The sequence below is a fragment of the Rhinoderma darwinii genome, chromosome 5 (assembly GCF_050947455.1).
Source record: "Rhinoderma darwinii isolate aRhiDar2 chromosome 5, aRhiDar2.hap1, whole genome shotgun sequence".
Lineage (NCBI taxonomy): Eukaryota > Metazoa > Chordata > Amphibia > Anura > Rhinodermatidae > Rhinoderma > Rhinoderma darwinii.
In genome coordinates this window covers 263,457,180-263,482,320 of record NC_134691.1, presented here as the reverse complement: position 1 = coordinate 263,482,320, position 25,141 = coordinate 263,457,180, and the positions used below count along the sequence as shown (strand labels likewise).

General features: G+C 40.8%; 1 protein-coding gene across 2 annotated transcripts in view; it reads left to right on the top strand.

The window, feature by feature from the left end:
* The window catches only part of ULK4 (unc-51 like kinase 4), a 771,869-nt gene that overhangs the window by 214,600 nt on the left and 532,128 nt on the right, over positions 1-25,141 (top strand). The window lies entirely within an intron of this gene.

Genomic DNA, 25,141 nt, shown 5'->3' with positions numbered 1-25,141 from the left:
GCTGCAGTCTCCATTCCCTTCAACAACTCAAGTCTCATAAACGTTTGCTTAAAAACGAATTTGCTTTAACGTAAAAAAGTGCATCCCCTCGGCCCCAGCCTCGTTTATGGAGAATAACATATAATCACCATATAAATTGGTTGCTCTAGTAATTTCTAAAAGCCCACTTGACATTGCTTCTGCTCTCGGCAAAGCCCAAGGCGAAAAACATTCCTCCCTTGGCTAAAAAAAATATCTTGATAAACATTGTTCTTTTTGACATGATTATAGCTTGCAGTTCAGTAAATGTGAGAACATTGCTAAGGCTTAATACCCAAAAAAAAAAAGAGGGGGAAAAAAACAAAACCTTGCGCATTTTACAATTTTTGGACTCCTTCCAGGATACTGTAATGAACATGTAGTTCGCTGCCAGTGAATGACATGTAGGCTCATAGATGTGTGTAGTAAATACTGCAGTCATTTGGTAACAAATTTTAACCTCTTAAATAGTGGTACTTTGTCATTTGATAAGATATAAATATGCCAGGGCTTATCCATAAGTAATCTTCGTTCTAATTATTGTCATGTCCCAGTAATTGGATTTTGCTTGGCTGCTGTCAGCATATAAACAGTATCTTCACAAATAAACAGCCAAATACGTAAAAGTGCCATAATAGATAAAATATAAGGCTCTTCCATTTTTATTTTTGCAGTGTAAATAGTCAAGATGTATCTTAATGATGCCGAAATACATCTTGTAAATGTTGATTTATTAGTGCTGCCACAAAAAAACATCCTATTCAGATCACTGGATGTTCTATGTAACTGCCAGTGCCCAGTGTAATGCAGAGTAGCAAATATTAACAATGTAGCCACAACTTTATCATCTAACTAAAAGAACTCTGCTAACAAACTATGAGAAGTATAAAAGGGGTGGTCTCCTCACAGATGACAGCAGCTGATCTTTCCGGTGAAAGTTGCCGCCAGCTGCTCATTTGCCCTGCAGCAGCCGATACAGGGATAAATTATTACATTCGGCCATTCAAATTATTGACCGATCATGTAATACATGGTTGGACCCGGGCCACTAGAGTGAGGGACCCTCTCTATGTTGTCCATATGCCAATATAGAGCAAATAGAAGGGGTCTGTCAAGATCTTTCTATATATCTTTCCAATATATTACTGGAGTGTACGAAGCAAAATACAGAAACTTGGGAACTAGAAATAAAAGTTGGTATAAAGGAACTCATATATAGAAGATATTTCTTATAATATAGTGCACATTTCTCTATTTTGGTTGTATTGTATAGTTGTGTGTGTGTGTGTGTGTGTGTGTATGTATATATATATGTATGTATATATATATATATATATGTGTGTGTGTGTGTGTGTGTGTATATATATATATATATATATATATGTATATATATATATATATATATATATATGTACGTGTGTGTGTGTGTGTGTGTGTATGTATATATATATATGTATGTATGTATGTGTGTATATATATATATATATATATATAGGAGAGAGAGTAAAAAAAAAATCATCTGCACTTTAAACTGACAATTACTAAAATCTTTTAAAAGCTACATACGAGAAAGAAACCCTTTTTGTTCATACATGAGTTGGTTTTCCTTTAAGCATACTATTCTTATGATGTTTGTTTCTATGCAAATGTTGAACCTGTCCATTTATATAAAGGAAAATGCATCTCCTGAAGTAGCATCTCCATTCTCCTATAGAATGATCCGCTCTTAATATCTACGTCTGTTTTTTTATCTACTTAGAAATGTTTCCATGTTCCCTTCTGGATGAGCTATATCATACTTGACATGCTTCAAACCATTTTCTGTTGAAGTGGGGATGCATTTACATTTAACATCTCACGTTTCATTAAATATCGAGAGAGACATTGTTAGTGGTCCTTGTTGTATGGAGAGAATCCCGCTCTGTTCTTTTTTGAGTTACATGTTGATATTTGTAGTCTACTTCTGCTGAAGCCTCCATTTTAATTGTGTGGCCAGATCTGCCCTCTATGGGTCTTTCTGTCATGAAGGCAAGTTTTGGTGTGTGTGTTTTGGTGTGTGTGTGTTTTGGTGTGTGTGTGTGTGTGTGTGTGTGTGTGTCATCCTTATTCGTGCATATTTGTTACCTTGAACGTTCCTTTTTTTTTTTTTTTAACAAAGCTCATTTTCATATACAAAGAATATATAGAAGAACCTAATCTCCTAGCCAGAGCAGAGCCCGACTATAAAGAGCAGTTTCCAATCCGGAGGACCTGGTATATCTGCAAAGCACACGGACACACTGCTGATTTTATTGGGCATTTTTGAATGCTTTGTTTCCCTGTGGTGGCACTGCAGGCAAGTTTAATATCTGCTGCCTGGTTCCCCCACAAATTACAGCCGATTGCTGTGAGTCCTAAGAGCGGGATAACTTGTAATAACCTTATTGTCAAGGGACCCTTTTCACAAAAAAGGATTTTCGAAGGAGGACAACAACTTTGAATGGAATGTAGCATCAGACAAGGAAAATTGGGTAAACACAGCACTTGAATAATTTTCGCAGACAAATATCAAATTGTAGATAGTCAGCAGCACTGGCAGCATATAAAAGATCCCCAACTGTGGGTGGTGCACGCAGCCAAATAGTTCTAGGTCCAAAGGAGCTTACATATCCAGAATAAAACAGAATGACTGCAGCGCCCCAATTGAAAAAAATGTGTTCTTCTTTATTCACCAAACATAACTTTGCAGCGTTTCAACCCAAATAGGGTCTTTCTCCTGTTTGGCGAATAAATAAGAACACATTTTTTTCAATTGGAGTGCTGCAGTTAACTTTAATTTTGCATACACATATCACCCATGTGAGAAAAGAACTGTCCTCTTAAACTGTTTGACCCACCAGAAATAATTGCAACCAAACACTTGCTACTGTATGCTAGATATCAGTCTTTCACTTTGCTGTTGAGGTATTTTAGCCCACTATTCTTTGCAGAATTTCTTTAATACTGACACATTGGAAGATAGTCATGCATGGATATCTTGTTTAACTGGTTCCCGACCGCTGGCTGTATTTTTAATCGGTTTTGTTCTAAAAAAAAAAAATTTTGTTAGTGACATTATGGCGAGGAGGTTATATAGCGCTAAGGAGGCATACGCCGTGCTGTGGTCAGAATCTGAGACCGCATCAGAGATGGAACCTTTTTTAGGCAGCAACAATGTTCGTGTCACTTCAGGTTTGTCTTCAGGGGACATTATCCCTGACCAAGTTCACACTGGAAAGCATGGAAGCGCAGGGCCTAGTACCGCTGTAGCATGGGACAGCATGGTCCCTCAAGTTCAGCCTCTCGTATGGGCACCGGCTCCATCTTTTGGCCCTAGAGTCCTCGTATTTACTGCCACTACTAGCATAACCGTGGACGATTCAAATTTTGCCCATATGGACTACTTTAGTTTATTTATTACTGACAACTTCCTAAATATTGTCAAGTAAACTAATTTATATTCCATGCATTATATACTGCGGAAACCTTCATCCACCTATGCCAAATATTGGACGCCAACCAATTTGCCTGAATTAAATAAAATAAAAAAATTGGGGCTCACCATAAATATGGGTATTGTAAAAAAGCCTTCAATAAGATCGTACTGGTCAACAAGACCCGCCCAAGCCACCCCAGTGTATTCTCCAGTAATGTCCAGTCTTGTAACAAAACCTTAATGAGGTTCGTTGACTAAGGTGATGACTCACAGCCCCCGACCAAGTATCGATTCAAACCATGATCGGTTATTCAAGATAAGACCACTGATTGCCTGAATAATTAATTTCTGCAATTTTTCACCCCAAAGCAGAATGTAACTGTGGACGAATCCCTTCTGAGCTTCCATGGAAGACTTCGCTTTCGCCAATATCTACTTTGCAAATGGACAATATATGGCATTAAGCTATACAAATTATGTGAAAGCAGGTCTAATTATACTGCCGCCTTCAGATTTTATGAAGGGTGGGACCGACCAATTGCCCCCCTGATCTTTCAACCAGCAGTTAGATAGTGTGGGAGAGGATTCACCCTCTGCTTCACAAGGGTTACCACCTGTGCTGCAACAATCATTATTCAACTGTGCCCCTGTTTAGGCATTTGCATGCTGCAAACACAGGTGCATGTGGCGCCATTCCTAAAAATAAAATTGGTTTTCTGCAGCAATAAGGGGGAAGTCCTGTGCTTATGCATGTGAGGAATTGCTGGCGGTCAAGTACAGGGATCGCAAAGATGTTTATGTGCTGAGCACAATTCATTCCACAGTAACATTGGCAGTGAGGGAAAGAGGGTCATGATCGGACAAGCACAAACCAATGAGCGTGTCCGAATATAATAACTACCTGGGGGTGGGGTGGATTTAAGCGACAAAAAAGTGGCCATTATCTTTTACAGGTAGAAATGATTTTTTACAGGTTGAAATCCACCATTAATTTGTGCTCTATAAAAAAAACAGAAGCAGGGACACATATCTTGATTTTCAGGAGAAAATTATTGAAGGCCTCATATTTGAAGATCAGGACACCAGAGAATGCCCCCAGTCTGAGGATGTCAAATGATTAACTGCAAGGCATTTTATCAGTCTCATTCCCCCAACACCAACTAGAAGAAACCTCTAGGAAAAGTGTCGCGTCTGCAGAAAAGATGAGTGCCGCAAAGATTCCCGATACTTTTTTTTTTACCTCATGTCCCTCACATCCATGCCTGTGCATTCATCCAGGTTTTAAAAAATTCCTGAATTATTTGATTTTAGATTATTAGTTGAAAATATATTTGCCCTACTTTACATTTTTATTTTTCCCTTTATTTTACTCCAAGGGTGAGGAAGGGAATGGGTGGGGGGAGGATGTCATCTTTGCATAATTTCTAATGTTTTAGTGCTGGAAAGCCCCTTCATTTGCATAAGCCTGCAATTTCTTATTTTAGGAAACCCAAATAAAATAAATTAATACTTTTGGAATCTTTGCTTCAAGAGTTGTTAATTTGAAAGTGTTCTAGAAACTCAGCTGAGTTTTGTAAAATCAGCTTTGAAAAAAGGTGATTTGTGAATTAAGCTTCTTCTATTGTAAGCCCGCCTACACCTCTGTGTAAAGACTAAGGCACACATACTGTCTGTCTGTCAGCTGTATTTGGTATTGCAGCTCAGTCCTATTCTCTTGAATGAGATACAACCCACTGACCAGAGAAAAAAAACAGCCATTTCCATATAATCCCATCAACGCATGATGTTAAGAAGCAACATTTGCAGCCAAACCCTTCCAAAAATTTCATGTCCCTGTTAAATTTAGACCACAAAATAAATAATTATATATGTACGTATATATATATGTGTGTGTGTGTATATGTGTGTGTGTGTATATGTGTGTATATATATATATATATATATATATATATATATATATATATATATATATATATATATATATAAACTTGTAAATAGTTGGAGCAGCACTGTGGAAATAAAACTTTACGGTAGGTGCAAAGCCTTTCCAAGGGAGTGACCTCTCCCAAAAGATCCAGGTAGTGACACGATTTATTGTTCACCACATCTCAGTGCAAAGTTTAATATTATATAGGGAGCATAGCTCATTAAAAAACAATTGTGATTCATGTAAACAATTATAATATATAAAGCGCTGCAGTGCATATATGATAATATAAAAAAGATACATGTGTCATAGGACCGGATCCACAACATATTCGGAATGTAAATAAGGAAATGTGATACCACATATAATATAAACATACAATGTATAAGCAATTTAATTCATGTGTAGACGTTTTATGAATTTAAAAAGATCAGCTGTAACTCACCACTACATTTAGGAGCCATTATTGTTTATCAATGCAAGCACATTGTGTTCGGCGTCTTCGCGAACTCAGTGCACCTGCGCCGTTATGTCATGCAATGCCCAATGGTCATGGGCGTATGGTCGAATATCTTGCGGGATCATCAGACCTCGCGCATGCCCAAACGAAAGAGACGTGCAGTGCACCTATCTCACGCTGGAACGCAACATATGACACTATTAAATTCCACGCATGCTCAGTGGAATTCCTATATCGTCCTCACTGCTGGATATAATCTATAGATACACTGCATTTGTACAATAGAAATTTTAAATGTGCTTTTGCAAAGATGTTGTTATATGTAATAAGGCATTAGTTAAATACCACTAAGTCTCCATATAATTAATATTTCAAATATAAATGCTAACTAGTAATTCGGACTGGTATAAAGAGGGGGTTTAACGTATCTGTGAATTTCTACATATTCGTACAAAACTCATGAAGCTTATATAATCCCCAGTGAAGATGTGCAGGACCAAAGGTCAAGCACAACTTCCCTGTGGAGAGTCACATTATGGTCGCGGGACTGGCAAAGTCCCCCCTCCATAGTCAGTGACCCCCCCCCGGCGGGGTTCAAGCTCTCAGGATACACCTTTACTTTACAATAATAATGTTGGCGTAGATCCCCCACATGTTGTAACCAGTTCATACCAGATAGAACATACTTAAAAGAGACACATGTATTTTTATGATGAAATAGAAACTTTTTGAGAAAATAAACAGTTATGAGTGAGAACAGAATTAAAATGTTGCGTTCAACCTTATCATGACACACACACGCACAGACAACACACACACACATATATATATATATATATATATATATATATATATATATATATATATATATATAAAATAAACATTACCAAAAGAGTGTAGTAGTCACCATTAAGCTATGCCATGGTCAATGAAAATTAGAGGAAAAAAATTAGTTTTTGGGGTGTTGACTTCAGACCGTGATAAATCTTCCCATGAGTGGCTGGCTTGGAATAAGACCAGATTCAGAAAAAAATGAGCTTTTTTTTAAAAAAGGTTGTGTTTAAGGTTGTAGAGAGCATGACACCAGAAACAATTGTATTGGGCACACAGAGACCTGTTTTATTTTGGGGGCCATAAGTAGGCACTGTAGAAAGTACAGTTGGTGCTATAGAGCCTACTAGCTTAGTTTTATTAGGGCATCTATGGCTGGATTCACATGGGATGGCGTTTCTGTAGATTTTCCGCCACGATTCCGCAGCAAAATATGCACGTTTTATTGCATATTTTGCTGCGGATTTTACATTTACAACATTGAAAAGGCTAAAATCTGCAGTGAACATCCAGAACAAAATGAGCATGCTGCAGTTTTGAAAATCCGTAACGTGTTTTGATTTCGGTCAGAAAATGTTCAGTAGCATGTAGATGAGATTTGTTCAAATCTCATCCACATGGCTGAGACTGTAATTTGCTGCTAATTTTCCGCACGGAAAATCTTCAGCATTTCTGTCCCGTGTGATAGTTTTTATTTAAAAAAACAACAACATAATAGCATGTTATTCATACTTCCCTGCTTTTGAGTATTATTATTAGTCAGAAATAGTGGGCCATATTTTCTGGCATATGCCACAACTCTTAATGTATACTGGACACCCCAACTACTCTAGAATCATAACTAGTGAACATTTACTTCACCAGCACCTAAAAATCAGCAGACCCAGCATTGAGACCGTTTAGCAGACTTCAGATGGTGACACCGCAGAACAACCTCTCATTTAGTAAAGAACACCACTGTGCAAAAAAATTGCCTATTTTTGTGGGAGACAAGGAAGTCTTCCCTTTTTCTGGGTGTTGAAAGAGTACTGGAGCGTAGGCAACACTGATGTTCTTACAATTCTTGCTAACTCGCTCAGTTAATTATTATAAATCAGGCAGCCTGTTGCGCCATTTGTAATGTTAAGTTCACGTGCGCCACAAGCATGCAGTGTATAACCATGCCAATTCTCTGAAGCTGGTTGCACCTCAAAACAGAGCCAACGCTAGAAGTGAACTGAACTAGACACTAAGCAACACAACGTGCTGCTACTGAGTTAGAAAGAAGGGTATTGAACAGAGGGGAAGAGTAAAATACCAAAAATATGCAGGTTACATAAAATGTTTCTGCTTGCACTACATCTGTCTAAGGAGGTATTAAGTTTTTTGTTTTGTAATGATAGATACACTTAACCTCTTAACGCACCAGGATGCACCAGTACGTACTGTATTGCAGTACTTTAAGGCACCGTGACGTACCGGTGCATCCTGGCTAACAACTGTCACCCTGTCAAAGGTCAAGGTGACAGAACTGTGTCATCAACTGTTTGACAGTTGATCAGCACAGTTAGACTGCAGGGGACCAATCACAGAGGTCCCCTGCTTGCGATCCCTGTGATTGGTCAGTTTGCTGTGACAGACCAATCACAGTATCTTGGGAGCGTAACTTTATGTGATAGAACTGGCACAAGCTGAGCCAGCATCATCACCACCGGGTGTATATTACAGCCAACACCCCGCTGTAACGGCCAGGACCGGAGCTAGCCTCCGATCCGACCGATTTACCCCTTAGATGCAGCGATCAAAAGCAATCGCTGCATCTAGGTGGTTTCTAGCCTGTCGGCACCCCTGATGGTTGCCGTGGCCGTGCGTGTCAGCTGTTTGTCAAAGCTTACATCCTGCTTTAACGGCCAGGACCGGAGCTAGGCTCCGATCCTGCCCATTAACCCCTTAGAAGCAGCGATCAAAAGCGATCGCTGCATCTAGATGGCTAGATCGCACACGATGGTTGCTAATGGTAACGATCGGCACCCACAGTGGTGCTGATGGTTGCTTTTTGCAACCAGAGGCTTAACAATGGCCTCCTAGTACAGAAGCCTGCTAGGCCCCGCCGGGAGGCGAAGACTAATAGCCGTGCTGTCAGAATAGCTGACCGCTCTAATTAACTGCTGTAACGGCTTCCGTGTTGTTCCCCGCCTCTTTCACAGCCTCTGCTCTGGTTCCTGCACCCTCCATTTCCTCATGCTCGTCCCCAGCTCCACTTACCCAATCTGGACGCTCTGCAGGCTCTGGGCGTCGTCAGGTAACTGCATCTCTCACTTCCCTGCACGGCAGTCATCCACGATGTGCGGCTGCAGCCACTAAATCCTTGCTTGTTCAACCAAGTTCCCCATGAGTTTCCCTGTACCCTGGTTCCCTGTTTTCTTGCCCTTCTGCCTTTGTCTGGATTTTCCATTTTTGACCTCTGCCTGAACTTTGACTATCCTTGCCTGCCTTGACCTATTGCTATCTATACCCGTAACTACGTCTGCTGCCTGTCCTGACTTCTGGCCTATACATACGACTGCCTCTAAACCTGCTGTACCAAGCGTTGCTCTTGGTTACTAGCACCATTTCCCGGATGACACAGAGGATCCACAAACGAACCAGGTGAAAACCGTGATAACTGCACTATGTAGGTAGTGCAGTGTATTAGAAAAACGATCAGGGCTTCATGCCTTCAAGTCCCCTAGTGGGACAAAAAAAGTTCATACAAATTTTGTAAAAAATTAAGTTTCAAGTTTTAAAAAAAATAAATAATCACCTTTCTTTCCATAATAAGTCTTTTATTATAGGAAAAAACGGAAACCAATAAAAAAAAGTACACGTACACTACCGTTCAAAAGTTTAGGGTCACTTAGAAATTTCCTTATTTTTGAAAGAAAAGCACAGTTTTTTTCAATGAAGATAACATTAAATTAATCAGAAATAAACTCTATACATTGTTAATGTGCTAAATGACTATTCTAGCTGCAAACGTCTTGTTTTTAATGCAATATCTACATAGGTGTATAGAGGCCCATTTCCAGCAACCATCACTCCAGTGTTCTAATGGTACATAGTGTTTGCTAACTGTGTTAGAAGGCTAATGGATGATTAGAAAACACTTGAAAACCCTTGTGCAATTATGTTAGCACCGCTGTAAACAGTTTTGCTGTTTAGAGGAGCTATAAAACGGACCTTCCTTTGAGCTAGTTGAGAATCTGGAGCATTACATTTGTGGGTTCAATTAAACTCTCAAAATGGCTAGAAAAAGAGAGCTTTCATGTGAAACTCGACAGTCTATTCTTGTTCTTAGAAATGAAGGCTATTCCATGCGAGAAATTGCCAAGAAACTGAAGATTTCCTACAACGGTGTGTACTACTCCCTTCAGAGGATAGCACACACAGGCTCTAACCAGAGTAGAAAGAGAAGTGTAAGGCCCCGCTGCACAACTGAGCAACAAGACAAGTACATTAGAGTCTCTAGTTTGAGAAATAGACGACTCACAGGTCCTCAACTGGCAGCTTCATTAAATAGTACCCGCAAAACGCCAGTGTCAACGTCTACAGTGAAGAGGCGACTCCGGGATGCTGGCCTTCAGGGCAGAATGGCAAAGAAAAAGCCATATCGGAGACTGGCTAATAAAAGATAAATATGGGCAAAAGCACACAGACATTGGATAGAGGAAGATTGGAATAAAGTGTTATGGACAGACGAATCGAAGTTTGCGGTGTTTGGATCACACAGAAGAACATTTGTGAGACGCAGAACAACTGAAAAGATGCTGGAAGAGTGCCTGACGCCATCTGTCCAGCATGGGGGAGCTAATGTGATGGTCTGGGGTTGCTTTGGTGCTGGTAAAGTGGGAGATTTGTACAAGGTAAAAGGGATTTTGAATAAGGAAGGCTATCACTCCATTTTGCAACGCCATGCCATACCCTGTGGACAGCGCTTGATTGGAGCCAATTTCATCCTACAACAGGACAATGACCCAAAGCACACCTCCAAATTATGCAAGAACTATTTAGGGAAGAAGCAGGCAGCTGGTATTCTATCTGTAATGGAGTGGCCAGTGCAGTCACCAGATCTCAACCCCATAGAGCTGTTGTGGGAGCAGCTTGACCGTATGGTACGCAAGAAGTGCCCATCAAGCCGATCCAACTTGTGGGAGGGCCTTCTGGAAGCATGGGGTGAAATTTCTCCCGATTACCTCAGCAAATTAACAGCTAGAATGCCAAAGGTCTGCAATGCTGTAATTGCTGCAAATGGAGCATTCTGTGACGAAAGCAAAGTTAGAAGGAGAACATTATTATTTCAAATAAAAATCATTATTTCTAACCTTGTCAATGTCTTGACTATATTTTCTAGTCATTTTGCAACTTATTTGATAAATATAAGTGTGAGTTTTCATGGAAAACACAAAATTGTCTGGGTGACCCCAAACTTTTGAACGGTAGTGTATGTGATATCACCGCGTCAGTAACTACTTGAACTATAAAAATATCCCGCATGGTGAACACCGTAAAAAAATTAAAAACAATTCCATAATCGCTGTTTTTTGGTCACTACCCCTCCCAAAACAGAATAAACAAAGTGATCTAAAAGTTGCATGTACCCCAAAATTATATCATTAAAAACTAGAGCCCATCCCGCAAAAAACATGCCCTCCCACAGCTTTTTTGATGGAAGAATCTAAAAGTTATGGCTCTCAGAATATGGAAACACAAAAAATAAATTATTTGAAACAAAAGTGATTTTATTGTGCAGACGCTGCAAAACATAAAAAAACTATATACATATGGTATCGCCGTAATTGTATCGACCCGCAGAATAAAGTAAAATGGTCATTTATAGTGCACGGTGAACGCCAAAAAAAGAATAAACACATTATCAGAATTGCTAGTTTTTGGTCACTTTCTTGCGAAAAAATAAAAAAGTGATCAAAAAATCTAATGTACACCAAAATGGTACCAATGAAAACTACAGCTTGTCCCGCAACAAATAAGCCCTCACACAGCTCCGGTGGAGAAAAAATAAAAAAGTTCTGGCTGTCAGAATATGGCGATGGAAAATGTTCAGAGTTCCAAAAGCGGATAAGATTTGGCACCATTTATCAGTGCGACACTGGCCACTCATCTATGAATTATTTATTTTAGGCATTATTATACCCTTTTATTATACTCTGATGTACTCTGCACAGATTACATATGCCCCCACATTATAAATTGAAATACCAGCAAAACTGCCAACAGAACTACCACTAAGCAAAATCTAAGCTCCAAAAGCTAAATAGCACTCCCTTCCTTCTGAGCCCTACAGTATGTCCAAACAGCAGTTTACGTCCACATATATGGCATCGCCATACCCGGGAGAACCCGCTTAACAGTTTGAGGTATTTGTCTTCAGTGGCACGAACTGGGTACAACATATTGTGCACTAAAATGTCATACCTGTGGAAAATTGCAATTTTCACTTTGCACCATCCACTGAGCGTTCATTTCTAATAAAATAAAAAAAGTGGGGTCAAAATGCTTACTACACCCCTTAAAATGCCTTGAGGGGTGCAGTTTCCAAAATGGGGGTCACTACTTGGGGATTTGTTTTACTGTTTGACCCCAGAGCCCTGGTATTATGGGCCAATGCTGCGAAAATCGCCAAAATAGGCCTCAAATTCGCATTGTGCTCTTTTACTCCTAAGGGCCTGTTCACATCACCGTTCGCTTTCCGTTCCGTCGGAGGTCACCGTCTGGTGAACCCCGCAATGGAAAGTGAAACCACAGCTTCTGTTTCAGTCACCATTGATATCAATGGTGACGGAAACCTCGCTAATTGTTTCCGTTCGTCACCATTCCGGCAGATTTCCGTTTTTTCCAACGGAATCAATAGCGCAGTCGACTCCGCTATTGATTCAGTCGTTAAAACGGAAACCTGCTGGAATGGTGACGAACGGAAACAATTAGCGATGTTTCCGTCACCATTGATATCAATGGTGACTGAAACGGAAGTGTGGTTTCACTTTCCGTTGCGAGGTTCACCCGACGGAACCCTGGAACAGAAAGCGAACGGTGATGTGAACAGGCCCTAAGACCTGTCATTTGTCCGAGCAAATGATAAATGCCTTGAGGTGTGTAGTTTACAAAATGGGGTCACCTCAGGGTTTTCCAATCTGATACCTAAGGGAGCTCTGCAAATATGAGATGGTGCCTGTATACCAGTCCAGAAAAATCTGCGCGCTAAAAGCCAAATGGTGCTCCTTCCATTTTGAGCTCTGCCAAGTGCCCAAATAGCAGTTATGGGCCACACATCGGGTATTGCCGTACTCTGGAGAAATTGGGTAACAAATTGTTTTGTTTTTTTTTCTCCTATTACCCCTTGTGGAAAAAGAAAATTGGGAGCAAAAACGACATATTTTTGGGACAAATTTAATTTTTCACTGTCACTGCCCAATTCTAATAAAATCAGTGGAATCAAAATGCTCATTACACCCCTAGATGAATGCCCTGAGGGGTATAGTTTCCAAAATAGAGTCCCTTCTCAGTGGTTTTTACTGTACTGGTACCTCACAGGCTTTTCAACTGCGACATGGCGCCCAAAATCTGCATGCCAAGTAGCACTCCTGCCTTTCTGAGCCCTGCGGTTTGTCCAAACAGCAGTTTATGACTACATATGGGGTATTGCCGTACTCAGGAGAAGTTGCTTTACAAGTGTTGGGGTGCTTGTTCTTCTTTTATTCCTTGTGAAAATTAAAAAATGCAACATTTTAGTGGAAAAAAAATGTTGATTTTCATTTTCACCTCCTAATTCCTAAATTCAGCAAAAAAAAACAAAAAACAGTGGGGTCAAAATGCTCACTATACCACTAGATAAATTCCTTGAGGGTAGTAGTTTCCCAAATGTGGGGGGGGGGTCACTTTTAAAAAAAATTACTATACACTGCAATACATTGGTATATTGTATCTAACGATCGCTGGTTCAAGTCCCCTACGGGGACTAATAGAATGTATATAAAAAAAAAACTTTTCCCATTTTTTTCTTCTAAAGTAATGTCAAAAATAAAACAAGTAAACAAAATTGGTATTGCTGCGCCCGTAAAAGTCTGAACTATTACAATATAGCGTTATTTAATTCGCGCGGTGGACGCCGTCAAAAATAAAACATTTAAAATGCCCAAATCGCAGTTTTTGGGTCAACTTAACTCTCAAAAAATGTAATAAGGTGTCCCGTGCAGGCTGGACCGGCAATGGTAGCGAACGAAGTTTACTGTGGTCGCCGTCGTTTAACCCGTTAAATGTTGCGGTCAATAGCGACAGAGGCATGACCTAATAGATTGCCACAGTTTTACACTGACAGGCAATAATGCTTTGGTGTACGAAGTATACCAAAGCATTATAGCAGCGATCAAGAGATCACTTAGTGAAGTCCCCTTGTGGGACTAAAAAAATAGGTAATGTTAATTAAAAATTATTAATGAAGATTACAGTAAAAAAAAAAAAATAGAAATAACTTTTCCATAAAAGTGGTTTTATTTAGTAAAAGTGTAAAAAAGCAATAATAGTACACATATATGGTTTTCGCCCGAACGTAACGACTAAAAACATAAAGCTAACATGTAATTTAATCCACAAGGTGAACGCCGTAAAAAAAACGCCAAAAACAACGGCGAAGTTGCTATTTATTTCCATTACCGCCCAAAAAAGTAATAATAAAAGTTAATCATGTCCCATGTACCCCAAAACAATACCAATCAAAATTACATCTCGTTCTGCAAAAAACAAGCCTCATATCACTACAATGACGGAAAAATAAAAAAATTACAGCTCTTGGAAAGAGACGATGCAAAAACAAATAATTTTAGTTCAAAAGACTTTTTATTGTGCAAAAGTTGTAAAAAAAAACAAAAAACTCTACATATGTATTATCGCCATAATCGTACCGACCCATAGAATAAAGGTAACATGTTATTCACGCCGCACAGTGAACGTCGTGAATTTAAAACGCATGGAACAAGGGCGGAATTGCAGTTTTTTTTTTCTATTCCCCCCCCCAAAAAAAAGTTAATAAAAAAAATACGTACCCCAAAATGGTGCCATTTAAAAAGTACAACTAATTTCGCAAACAAAAACAAGTCCTGATACAGCTATGTCGACGGAAAAAGAAAAAAGTTATAGCTCTTTGAATGCGACTATAGAAAATCAAAAACCTTTTCTTGGTCATCAGGGCTTAAAATAGGCTGGTCACTAAGGGGTTAAATTACATGTTAACTTTCTTGTTTGGGTCATTACAGTCGCGGCGATACCATATATGTGTACTTTTTATTTCCTTTTTACACTTTTACTAAATAAAACCAGTTTTTAATGGAAAACATGTTGTTTTTTTTTTTATTGTTTCTTTTTAACTGTAATCTTTATTAATAATTTTTATTTAACATTTATTACTTATTTTTTCGTCCCACTAGGGGACTTCACTATGTGATGTTTTGATCGCAGATATAACCCTTTGGTATACTTGGTATACCGAAGCATTATTGCCTGTCGGTATAAAACTGGCAGGCAATCTATTAGGCCATGCCTCTGCCATCGCACCCCATTGGAGGCCTGTGATTGCATTTGCGGGCCACCGATGGTTGACAGAGGAAGCCGCCTACCTCTGAAAACTACTTAAATGGCGCGGGCACTATTGACCGCAGCTTTTAAGGAGTTAAACGGCCACGATCGAAGTAAACTTTGATCACTACCGCTGGAGCAGGAGCCCGGCTGTCATCAGCATCCGCTCCAGCCTGCACGGGACACCCGTGCAGAACTTAGACTAGGCTGCAGTGAGAAGGCTGCGGCCTAGTCTAAGGCCCCTTAGTGACCAGCGTGAAAAGGCGTATTGGTGGTCACTAAGGGGTTGAATACCATGTGAATGTATATTTCATGAGATGACCTACATAACTGTCATGCAAACTAAATTGTTAAACTTTTTTTTATCCCACTGATACCCACGAAGCGTTGGTATAAAGCAAAATGTTAATATTATTGGAAATTGATATTCATATTCTAAATAAAATAATGTTACATTTCTGCGTTGTACAGCATTCAATGAGATCTCTACTATTGCAAAGCTGATGGTCTAGTTCAAATTAGACCTAATTATGTATTTCTGTATTCGCTACTCCGTACTGTGTTCATCATTTCACAGCCGTAGGAGATAGCTTATTGTAAAAAACATATCCAAAAACTATAAAAGTCAGAAAAAATTGGAAACATAAAAATATATCAAATATGATCATTAGGGAAGTGTTGCTTGTACTGTTTCAGGAGCTACGCACAGACAGGCCAGAAGGATTATTTACCACTGACTTGCTAAGCTTTATTAGGTACTGTAAATTGGCATTGATTAGCAATAAGTGCAATCGTAAATTAGGAGAATTATTTTATACGGAGCACATGATGTGTTGTGGGAGAATCTATCAGCGGAAGCCAGCGAGAACACATCAATAGTTGACTTCTAATAATAAAATGTAAATCATTTTTCTTCGCGTACACCACTGGTTATATACGTAGGTCTGCCAGGCATAGGAGAAACCATTTTATATTTTGCTTTCCAAATATGTGATTTTATTGTTATTTTGGGGAAAATGTAGTAATTAGGTTACGTTGTATATTTTATGGAAGAACACACCGTAAAAATAGCTTCTTCAGCCGCGGGCGCTGCTTTTCATATAGGATTACAATTACACTGTCCATAGAAGTATACTGTGCTGTAAAACCACTTTTATTAGTAAAACTTGTACAACATATTTCGATCCCCTTGCAGGACCTACATTAGGTATATAAAAAGCAGCGCCTGAGGCCAAAGGAAAATTTTATGCGGTTTGTTCTTATTGTATACTTCTTCAGTCTTAATCAATGTTGATGTTTACTTTCATCCCGCCTACCAAAAAAAGGGAAAAGTATTAAAAAAATTGTATGTACCCCAAAATAGTACCAATGAAATCTACAACTTGTCCTGCAAAAAAAAAAAAAAGCCCTCGTAAAGCTATGTCGACGGAAACATAAGAATGTTATGGCTCTTGGAATGTAGCAACACAAATACAAATTATTAAGTGTTTTTATTGTGCAAAAGTAGTAAATTATAAAAAACAAAACAAAATCCTATATCAATTTGGCATAATATTGGTATTGATCCACAGAATAAAGTTATGTTATTCATACCGCATCATGAACGTCCTAAAATCCCCCCAAAAATGTCAGAATTGCTTTTTTTTTTTTTTTTCCATCCCCCAAATTGTTTTTTAATAGAAGTTATTCAATATAGAACATGTACCCCAAAATGGTGCTATTTAAAAATATTTTAAAAAAAATCCTTCATATGGCTACGTGGATGGATAAGTAAAAAAGTTATGGCTTTCGGAATTCAAAGATGAAAAAACGAAAAACAATACAATTAAAATTGCTGGGTCCTTAAGGCCCAAACTGTCAAGTCCATAAGGTGTTAAATTAATTTTTTCCATAATGTAAATAAAGGCATATTTAATGTTCTTGTTTCATACCAGAGAAAACAATGAAAATAGATTTACACTACTAATGTATTTGTTACAGCACATTAACGTAAACCTAAAATATATTTGTATGGATCTAGCACTACACAGCAATATTCTTGTATTGAATTAGGCATTAAAATGAACAGCAGGACAATTTGGAATCTCTCCTGTTTTCGAGCATGCTACATTATCAATAAATACAGCTGGGAGCAGTTTCAACAGCCACTATACAAATAATAAAATCAATTTCTAGATCAAAAAGATTTCTACAAATAGACATTTTTTTAGAAGCCAGATGTTCATCTTAAGATGTGTTGGAGAGCAACAACCAAAGAATTAAGCAGCACACTATTTAAATACTACTATTAAAAATTATATTTGAATATAATAAATATAGTATGTAGTTAGAAAATCACTGTTACAACACATTAGTATCTAATAGCTGAGCGCTGTACTCTGTTGTCTGTCAGTCCCATAGAATTTGAATGGAGCGGCACTGCGCATACTCAACCGCCACTCCATTAAAGGTTCTCTTTACTGCAATCTTGCAGTGAAGAGGAGCAGAGGGCTCGGGACCCCCATCTAGTGATCACGGGGGCCTCGGTGATCAGACATTTATCACCTACCCTATGTAAGCTCTGCACCCGCTATAAGTACACCCCTCACTTATTGAATAGAACTACTATTTTGGCAATGTGATACGTACTTAACCTTTTTTAGTTTCCTTGAAGCAGCCTTCAGATTATATATCTAACATAATGGAGCAGATTTACGAACACTGTCCTAAAGTTAAACAGTTTAGAATTAGACTAGATGCGTCAAATTCATCATAGTGACTCATGCTGGATTATAAATTTGGTTTATCTTTAGACACTTCTGTCTAACTTTATTCCATTGGTTGGCTTACTTTAGATGTCTTTTTCTGTGCCAAAAACTTAAGCCACGCCCCCTATTCTGCTACGCCAGAGTCGCAAAAAAATTCTAAAACATTCTAAAAATGTGGCCTCAATGTAGTCTTATATTTTGTATTTCACAGTATTCACTACATTTCCTCACCACCTAGTATATTTCCTAATGTTTCCCTGTAGCTGTCCCTTAAACTTTATTTTTTAGGCTCTTTGGGACTCCATATTCGTTTCAGTAAACTAAACCTTGACAGACATACCTCCATTTTACAACCCTGTACAAAGACTGGACCAAAAATGTTGCCATGGAGGGGGAGAGATAGGACTATAAACACTATTTTAAAATTTCCAATGTTTTTGGAGATTTTATAGAATATCAAAAACTATGTAAATTTAAAATCTTTAAATATCACACGTGCAGCCACTTATTCCCAACTTGCATTTTTCATTTTATACATAGGTTTATACTTATAAAGCTCATAAAGATAGTAGTAATTTGGCACCTAAAACTGGCCATACACTTCCGTTCAGCCGACAGCTATTCCTCCCTACTCCTGCATGCACACTCGGATTGGCCAAGCATGCGTGTGTTCCCAATAGGGAGAAGGGAGTATACCAATGTCAGACTGCTCGCGGCTTACCTACTAACAAACAAAAGGAAGTTTTGTTCAATTGAGTAGTTGGCATATGGTGAGGAAGTTTTCATCCAGTCCGATACTATACGTGTCAATGCTGCAAGGTTTAATGCTCGAACATTTGGGAAGTTCAAACCCCCGTGAGAACGTGGCTGTTGCAGTATCTGAAATGCTATTTTTTTTTTACCCCACGCCATATAAATGTGCGGAATAAAAAGTTCAATTTACGCTCGTCTCGTGGTTTTAGATATAGTAGAAGGGTTTGAAAAGGTAGAGCAATTTAGGGATCTCTATCATTTTGAGGAGGCGTGCCTTCCCCATGAAGGAGAGTGGAAGATTTTTTCCAGAGGAGCAATGAGTTTTCCAAGGGACCATGCTCGTGGAGTATAGTTGGGAGGATAGTCTCGTTATGAGGACTCCCAGATATTTCGAGGCAGATGGTTGCCTTTTTATCCGAATGTCTTGCGACCAAGTGGGCTTATGGGCACCCTCTAACATGAGAACCTCGGATTTATCAACATTAATTGTAAATCCTGAGATTTCTCCTATGCTAGAGATGCCAGAAAGTAGTAATTTCAAATAAGTTCTAGGGTTTGTGATCGCTATTAGGATTTCATGTGCAAAAGCCATGACCTTCAAAATGTCTGTAAAGGATCTGCCAGGCACAGCTTCTTTATCAACGCCCATAGGTAATCAGTCTGCACCTGCTTCTAGGTCTGTGAGACTAACTCCATCTTCCACCACTCAGGATGGCAGGCTTAGGAGTGGGAGAGCCTATCGCAGCCTGGCCAGACGGAGCTAGCGCCCGCCCTCTGTCTATTTATACCTGCCTTTCCTGTTCCTCTTTGCTTGTGAATCTTCTCTGTTGGTTTCCTGGCCCTGCTGCAGCTTCTTGTACTATTTGTCCCTACTTCGTATTGACCCTGGCTTGCTGACTACTCTCCTGCTCTGCGTTTGGCACCTCGTACTCTCCTGGTTTGACTCGGCTCGTTTACTACTCTTGTTGCTCACGGTGTTGCCGTGGGCAACTGCCCCGTTTCCCTTTCTTCTGTGTTTCCTTGTCTGGTTGTCTGTCGTGAACTTAAGGAGCAGTGGGGAGGTTAATTATTTATTATTTTTATATTTATGTTCTATAGACAGTGTCCATATGGACAGTGACGTCAGGTGCCCTCTCTAGTAGCGGAATCCCCGGCCAAATTGATCTGAGCAGGGATTCTGCTCCTTGAGGGAGCTTAGGTGGCACTATCTACAGGGGGGGGGAGGGGGTTGCTATCTACAGGATGGGTGGCGCTATCTGCAGAGGAGTTGCACTATCTACAGGGGGATTGAGAGACGTCGTGGGCTCCCTCTAAGATTCCACTTCTACAGGGAGCTAAGGTGGCACAATCTACAGGGGTTTTACACTATCTACAGGGGGTTTGTTTGTGGCGCTATCTACAATGGGGGATGTATTCCGGGATTCTCAAAGCTCCGGAAGACATGAGTTCAGCGCTGCTTACACTGAAGCAGCACTGCACTCATTAAACCCTGTTCTAGACTGCCAACGTTTATATACGTGACAACTACATGGGGCATCGGCAATTAGAACGTATATAGCCGTATTGCAGTCGTGAAGGGGTTAATAAGCTGTATTCTATTGTGATGTTCTCACGATAACCCGTGTCTTCATTTTGATAAGAAAATCTTAAATTCCCACGGTAAAAGCAAATGGAAACTTTTTTATTTAGAAGTTAAGTTACAGTAAAAAATAGTAATGAAATTAAATAGAATTAAAAGAAAACATGGCCACGTGAGATATCCACAGGAAGGCAGTAGGTCAGAGATCTGATGGCAAAATCAGAAACATTAATAATAATCTTTATATAGCGCCTACATATTACGCAGCACTTTACAATTTAGAGGGAACATGAAGCAAACAATATCAGACCTTACATAGTGACAAAGTTAATTTACAATTCAAACCTGAGGAGTGAGGACCCTGCTCGCAAGAGCTTACAATCTTGAGGAAATAAGGGAGACACAACGTGTAACAGTGTTTGTTCTGTACAATAGTCCGGCCATTTTTATACACATGGGGTGGTAGCATAAAGCTGTATGAGCCGGTCACCAGCCAGTATCCGTGTGTGACGGACATGAAGAGAAGAAGTGTGAGGGAATCTTATTCTGATGACTAATGTAAAAGGAGGGCATGGAAAGGAGTCAGATTAGGGAATGAAATAGGCCTGTCTAAGTAGATGTGTTTTCAGGGCACGTTTAAAACTGTGGATATTGGGAATTAATCTGATTGTCTGAGGACTGGTGCAGCACGAGAAAAATCTTGGAGACGGGAGTGGGAGGTTCGGATTATGGAGGATTTTAATCTAAGGTCATTGGCAGAATGTAGAGCCCGAGTAGGGTGGTAGACAGAGATGAGGGAGGAGATGTAAGGAGGTGCAGCACTGTGGAGAGCTTTGTGGGTGAGCGTAAGAAGTTTGAATTTTATTCTGAAGGGGATGGGCAACCAGTGCAGTGACTGGCACAGATTAGAGGCGTTGGTGTAGCGGTTGGTCAAAAATATGAGCCTGGCTGCTGCATTGAGGATAGATTGGAGAGGGGAGAGTTTGGTGAGGGGAAGACCGACTAGTAATGAGTTACAGTAGTTAAGACGAGAGTGAATCAGAGCAACAATGAGAGTTTTGGCGGTTTCCTCCGTAAGAAAAGGGCTGATTCTGGAGATGTTTTTGAGGTGAAAATGACAGGAGCGTGAAAGTGATTGAATGTGAGGAGTAAAGGAAAGATCTGAGTCAAAAATAACCCCGAGACAGCGGGCATGCTGCTTAGGAGTTATGATAGTGCCACACACAGAGATGGAGACATCAGGTTTACGGAGGTTAGTATATGGTGGGAACACAAGGAGCTCAGTTTTAGAAAGATTCAGTTTCAGATAGAGAGAGGACATGATGTTAGAGACAGCGGACAGACAATCACTGGGGTTTTGTATTAGAGCAGGGGTGATGTCATGGGAAGAGGTATATAATTGGGTGTCATCAGCGTAGAGATGGTGCTGGAAGCCAAATCTGCTGATGGTTTGTCCAATAGGAGCTGTGACTAGAGGAAAGAGGAGCGGACCTAGGACTGATCCCTGAGGAACCCCGATAGTAAGGGGAAGAGGACAAGAAGTGGAACCAGCAAATGACACACTGAACGAGCGGTCAGAGAGATAGGAGGAAAACCAAGAGAGAGCCGCGTCCTTGAGGCCAATAGAGTGGAGCATGTTAAGTAGGAGTTTGTGGTCTACAGTGTCAAAGGCTGCAGAGAGATCCAGAAGAATCAGTAGTGAGTATTTGCCGTTAGATTTAGCCGCCAAGAGATCATTTGGGACTTTAGTAAGGGCAGTTTCTGTGGAGTGTAGAGTGCGGAAACCAGATTGTAAGGGGTCTAGAATGGAGTTGGCAGAGAGGCAGCGGATAAGGCGAGAGTAGACCAAGCGTTCCAGGGGTTTGGAGATGAAGGGCAGATTAGAGACTGGTCGGTAGTTAGCAGCGCTGGATGGGTCAAGAGTTGGTTTTTTCAGTAATGGGTTTATAATGGCATGTTTAAAAGTGTAGGGAAAGATACCAGAGGAAAGAGAGAGGTTAAATATTTTAGTCAGGTGACCAGTGACTGCTGGAGAGAGGGACTGGAGGAGGTGTGAGAGGATAGGATCACTAGGACACTTAGTAAGACAAGAAGAAGAGAGGAGCATAGAGACTACTTCTTCTTCTGTTATTGGGTCAAATGCTGAAAGTGAAGAAGAGGGAGTGCAGGAGGGAAGGGGATCGATGTTACTAGGGGACTGGGAGATATCATGGCAGATGTTGTCAATTTTAACTTTAAAATAAGTGGCCAGGTCTTCAGCAATGAGATCTGTGATTGGCGTCTGCACTTTAGGACTAAGGAGGGAGTGAAAAGTATCAAAGAAGCATTTTGGATTATTAAATAGTGTGGAGATGAGAGAAGTTAAATAGACTTGTTTGGCACGGTGAAGGGCAGAGTTGTAAGTTCTCAGCATAAATTTGTAATGGAGGAAATCTGCATCCAAATGCGATTTTCTCCACAGTCGTTCTGCACATCTCAAGCACCGCTGAAGAAAGCGGGATTGAGGCGTATGCCAGGGTTGTCGTCGTCTTTGTCGAGTGGTTCGGCGTATAGGGGGAGGGGGGCTGCTTCATCCAATGCATTCTTGAGAGTTTTATTGTAAAGTTTGGCAGCCAGATTAAGACAGGTGAGGGAAGAGACAGGGGACAATGAGGACTGTAAACTGTCTATGAGTTTCTGAGTGTTAATGGCATTTAGATTTCTGTATGTCTGATCCGTAGGGATGACCTGAAAAGGCAGAGAATATTTGATAGTAAAGGAGAGAAGGTTGTGGTCAGAGAGTGGGAGAGGAGAGTTAATAAAGTCAGAAACTGAGCAGAGACGGAAGACTAGGTCAAGTGAATGCCCGTCTTCATGTGTAGGAGAGTTAGTAAGTTGTGACGGACCTAGGGACGAGGTTAAAGATAGAAACGGGGGGGGCGTGGCTTAGCGCGCAGCGAGAGCGGTCGCATGTTCTAGGAGCTCCGCAGTGAACTCGCGCCTCCAATATCCTTCAGATATCCTGAGGCTTCCACAGGCTTCAAACATACTGTCCAGACGCAGTAGACGGTCGAGGGCGAATACCGGAGCCAGTATGAGCCCCACCAGAGGTCAGCCGGCCACGGAGAAGCTGCAAAGCTTTGCACGAGGTGAGGGGCAAGATGGCGGACGCCCTCCTCTGCCTCAGCGCTCTAAGGGAGGAGAGGCATCAGGCAGCCTGGACACAGACTCAGAGGCAACCCCGGAGCCCACACTGTCGGAAATTACTTCCCAGCTACTCACAGCTATCGCGGCTTGCAAAACCTCGCTTACTGGTAAGCTGGAGGAAGTGAAGATAGACATCGGCCTTATGAGACAGGACATGCAGGCCATGAGGGAGCGCCTGACCCACGTGGAGGACAGAGTATCCGGTGTGGAGGACAGGACGACGTCCTTGCCGGACGCCATTGCTGATCTGGAGTCGGCGGCTGAATTATGGAAACAGTAGTCTTACGACCTGGAGAAGAGGCTCAGACGTAACAACATGCAGATAATTGGCATGCCGGAGAGGGCTGAAGGTCAGTACCCTGGTGATTTCGTCCTACAATGGATTAAAGATCTGCTCCCTGATGCGCCATTTTCACAAGCCTTGGCAGTTGAAAGAGCCCACAGAGTGCCGGGGAGGCCGCCGCCACCAGGGGAACCCCCCAGACCGCTGCTAGCACGCATGCTAAATTGCAATGACCGGGACACTATTTTACGCCTGACTCGCAGGCTACTGGAAATTACTTATAATGGGGCGAAAGTCTCTATATTCCCTGACTTGCCAAAGAGACGTGCGACATTTCTGGCTGTTAAACGGCGCCTGAGAGAGCTGGGTATTCTGTACTCCATGTCCTATGCAGCTGGGCTGCGCATTGTGGATGGAGACAGATCCATTTTTTTCAATTCCCCGCAGGATGCTGATGAATGGGTGAGAAGCAAGCGTCCACCTCGACGGAATTAATTCTGCCTGATAACAAAGATGGAGCTTCGTGTTGGGTTGACTGTTGATGTTGTGCTGTTCTGAATCACCGGACTTTGCTGTCAACCCGTAGGACCCATCCTGAAGGTGATATGGACTAGGTCTGACAGAGCTTGGCCGGTCCTTATGCCAGGCCAGTGCGACTTTGTGTCCTTTGATGTGTGGGGTGCCATACCTGAGGAGGCTGCCGCCCGTTCCCTTACTGATGGAAGCCTATCTAGTTGCTGTTTGGCGCGGGTATTACACCCATATACTTAAATGCCACGTTGTTGGGCACGCACCGGCAATGTAATATGCATCTCAATGCATTGCCGGTATTGTTTTATTATTAACAACCTGTTGTTTTGGGTTCTAAGCTGGAATGTGCCATGGGTGCGGGCAGTTATAATACCATTCATGTACAAATGTAAACGCATAAGGGATTTAACGCATCGTTATCAGACATCTCTGAGACAGGCTGGAATGTTGATGTATTTCAGGCATTGTGGATCTCTCCTGCATGTGGAAGTTGTATTTCCTGAATGTCTTCTTTAACTGTAATGTTGTGGAATGTGAGGGGTATGGGCAGTCCGCAGAAGAGAGTAATGTTGTATAGTTATATACGCAAAATGATATATTGTGCCTCCAGGAGACGCACTTAACGCCAGCCAAAATGAAAACCGTTCTTAGGCCCTGGGTGCAGTGGTCTTGCCACTCATATCACACATCGTATTCAAGGGGTGTGTCCATACTGGTGCACAAATCGGTGAGATGGCAAGCAATTCATACTAAAGTTGACAGTGAGGG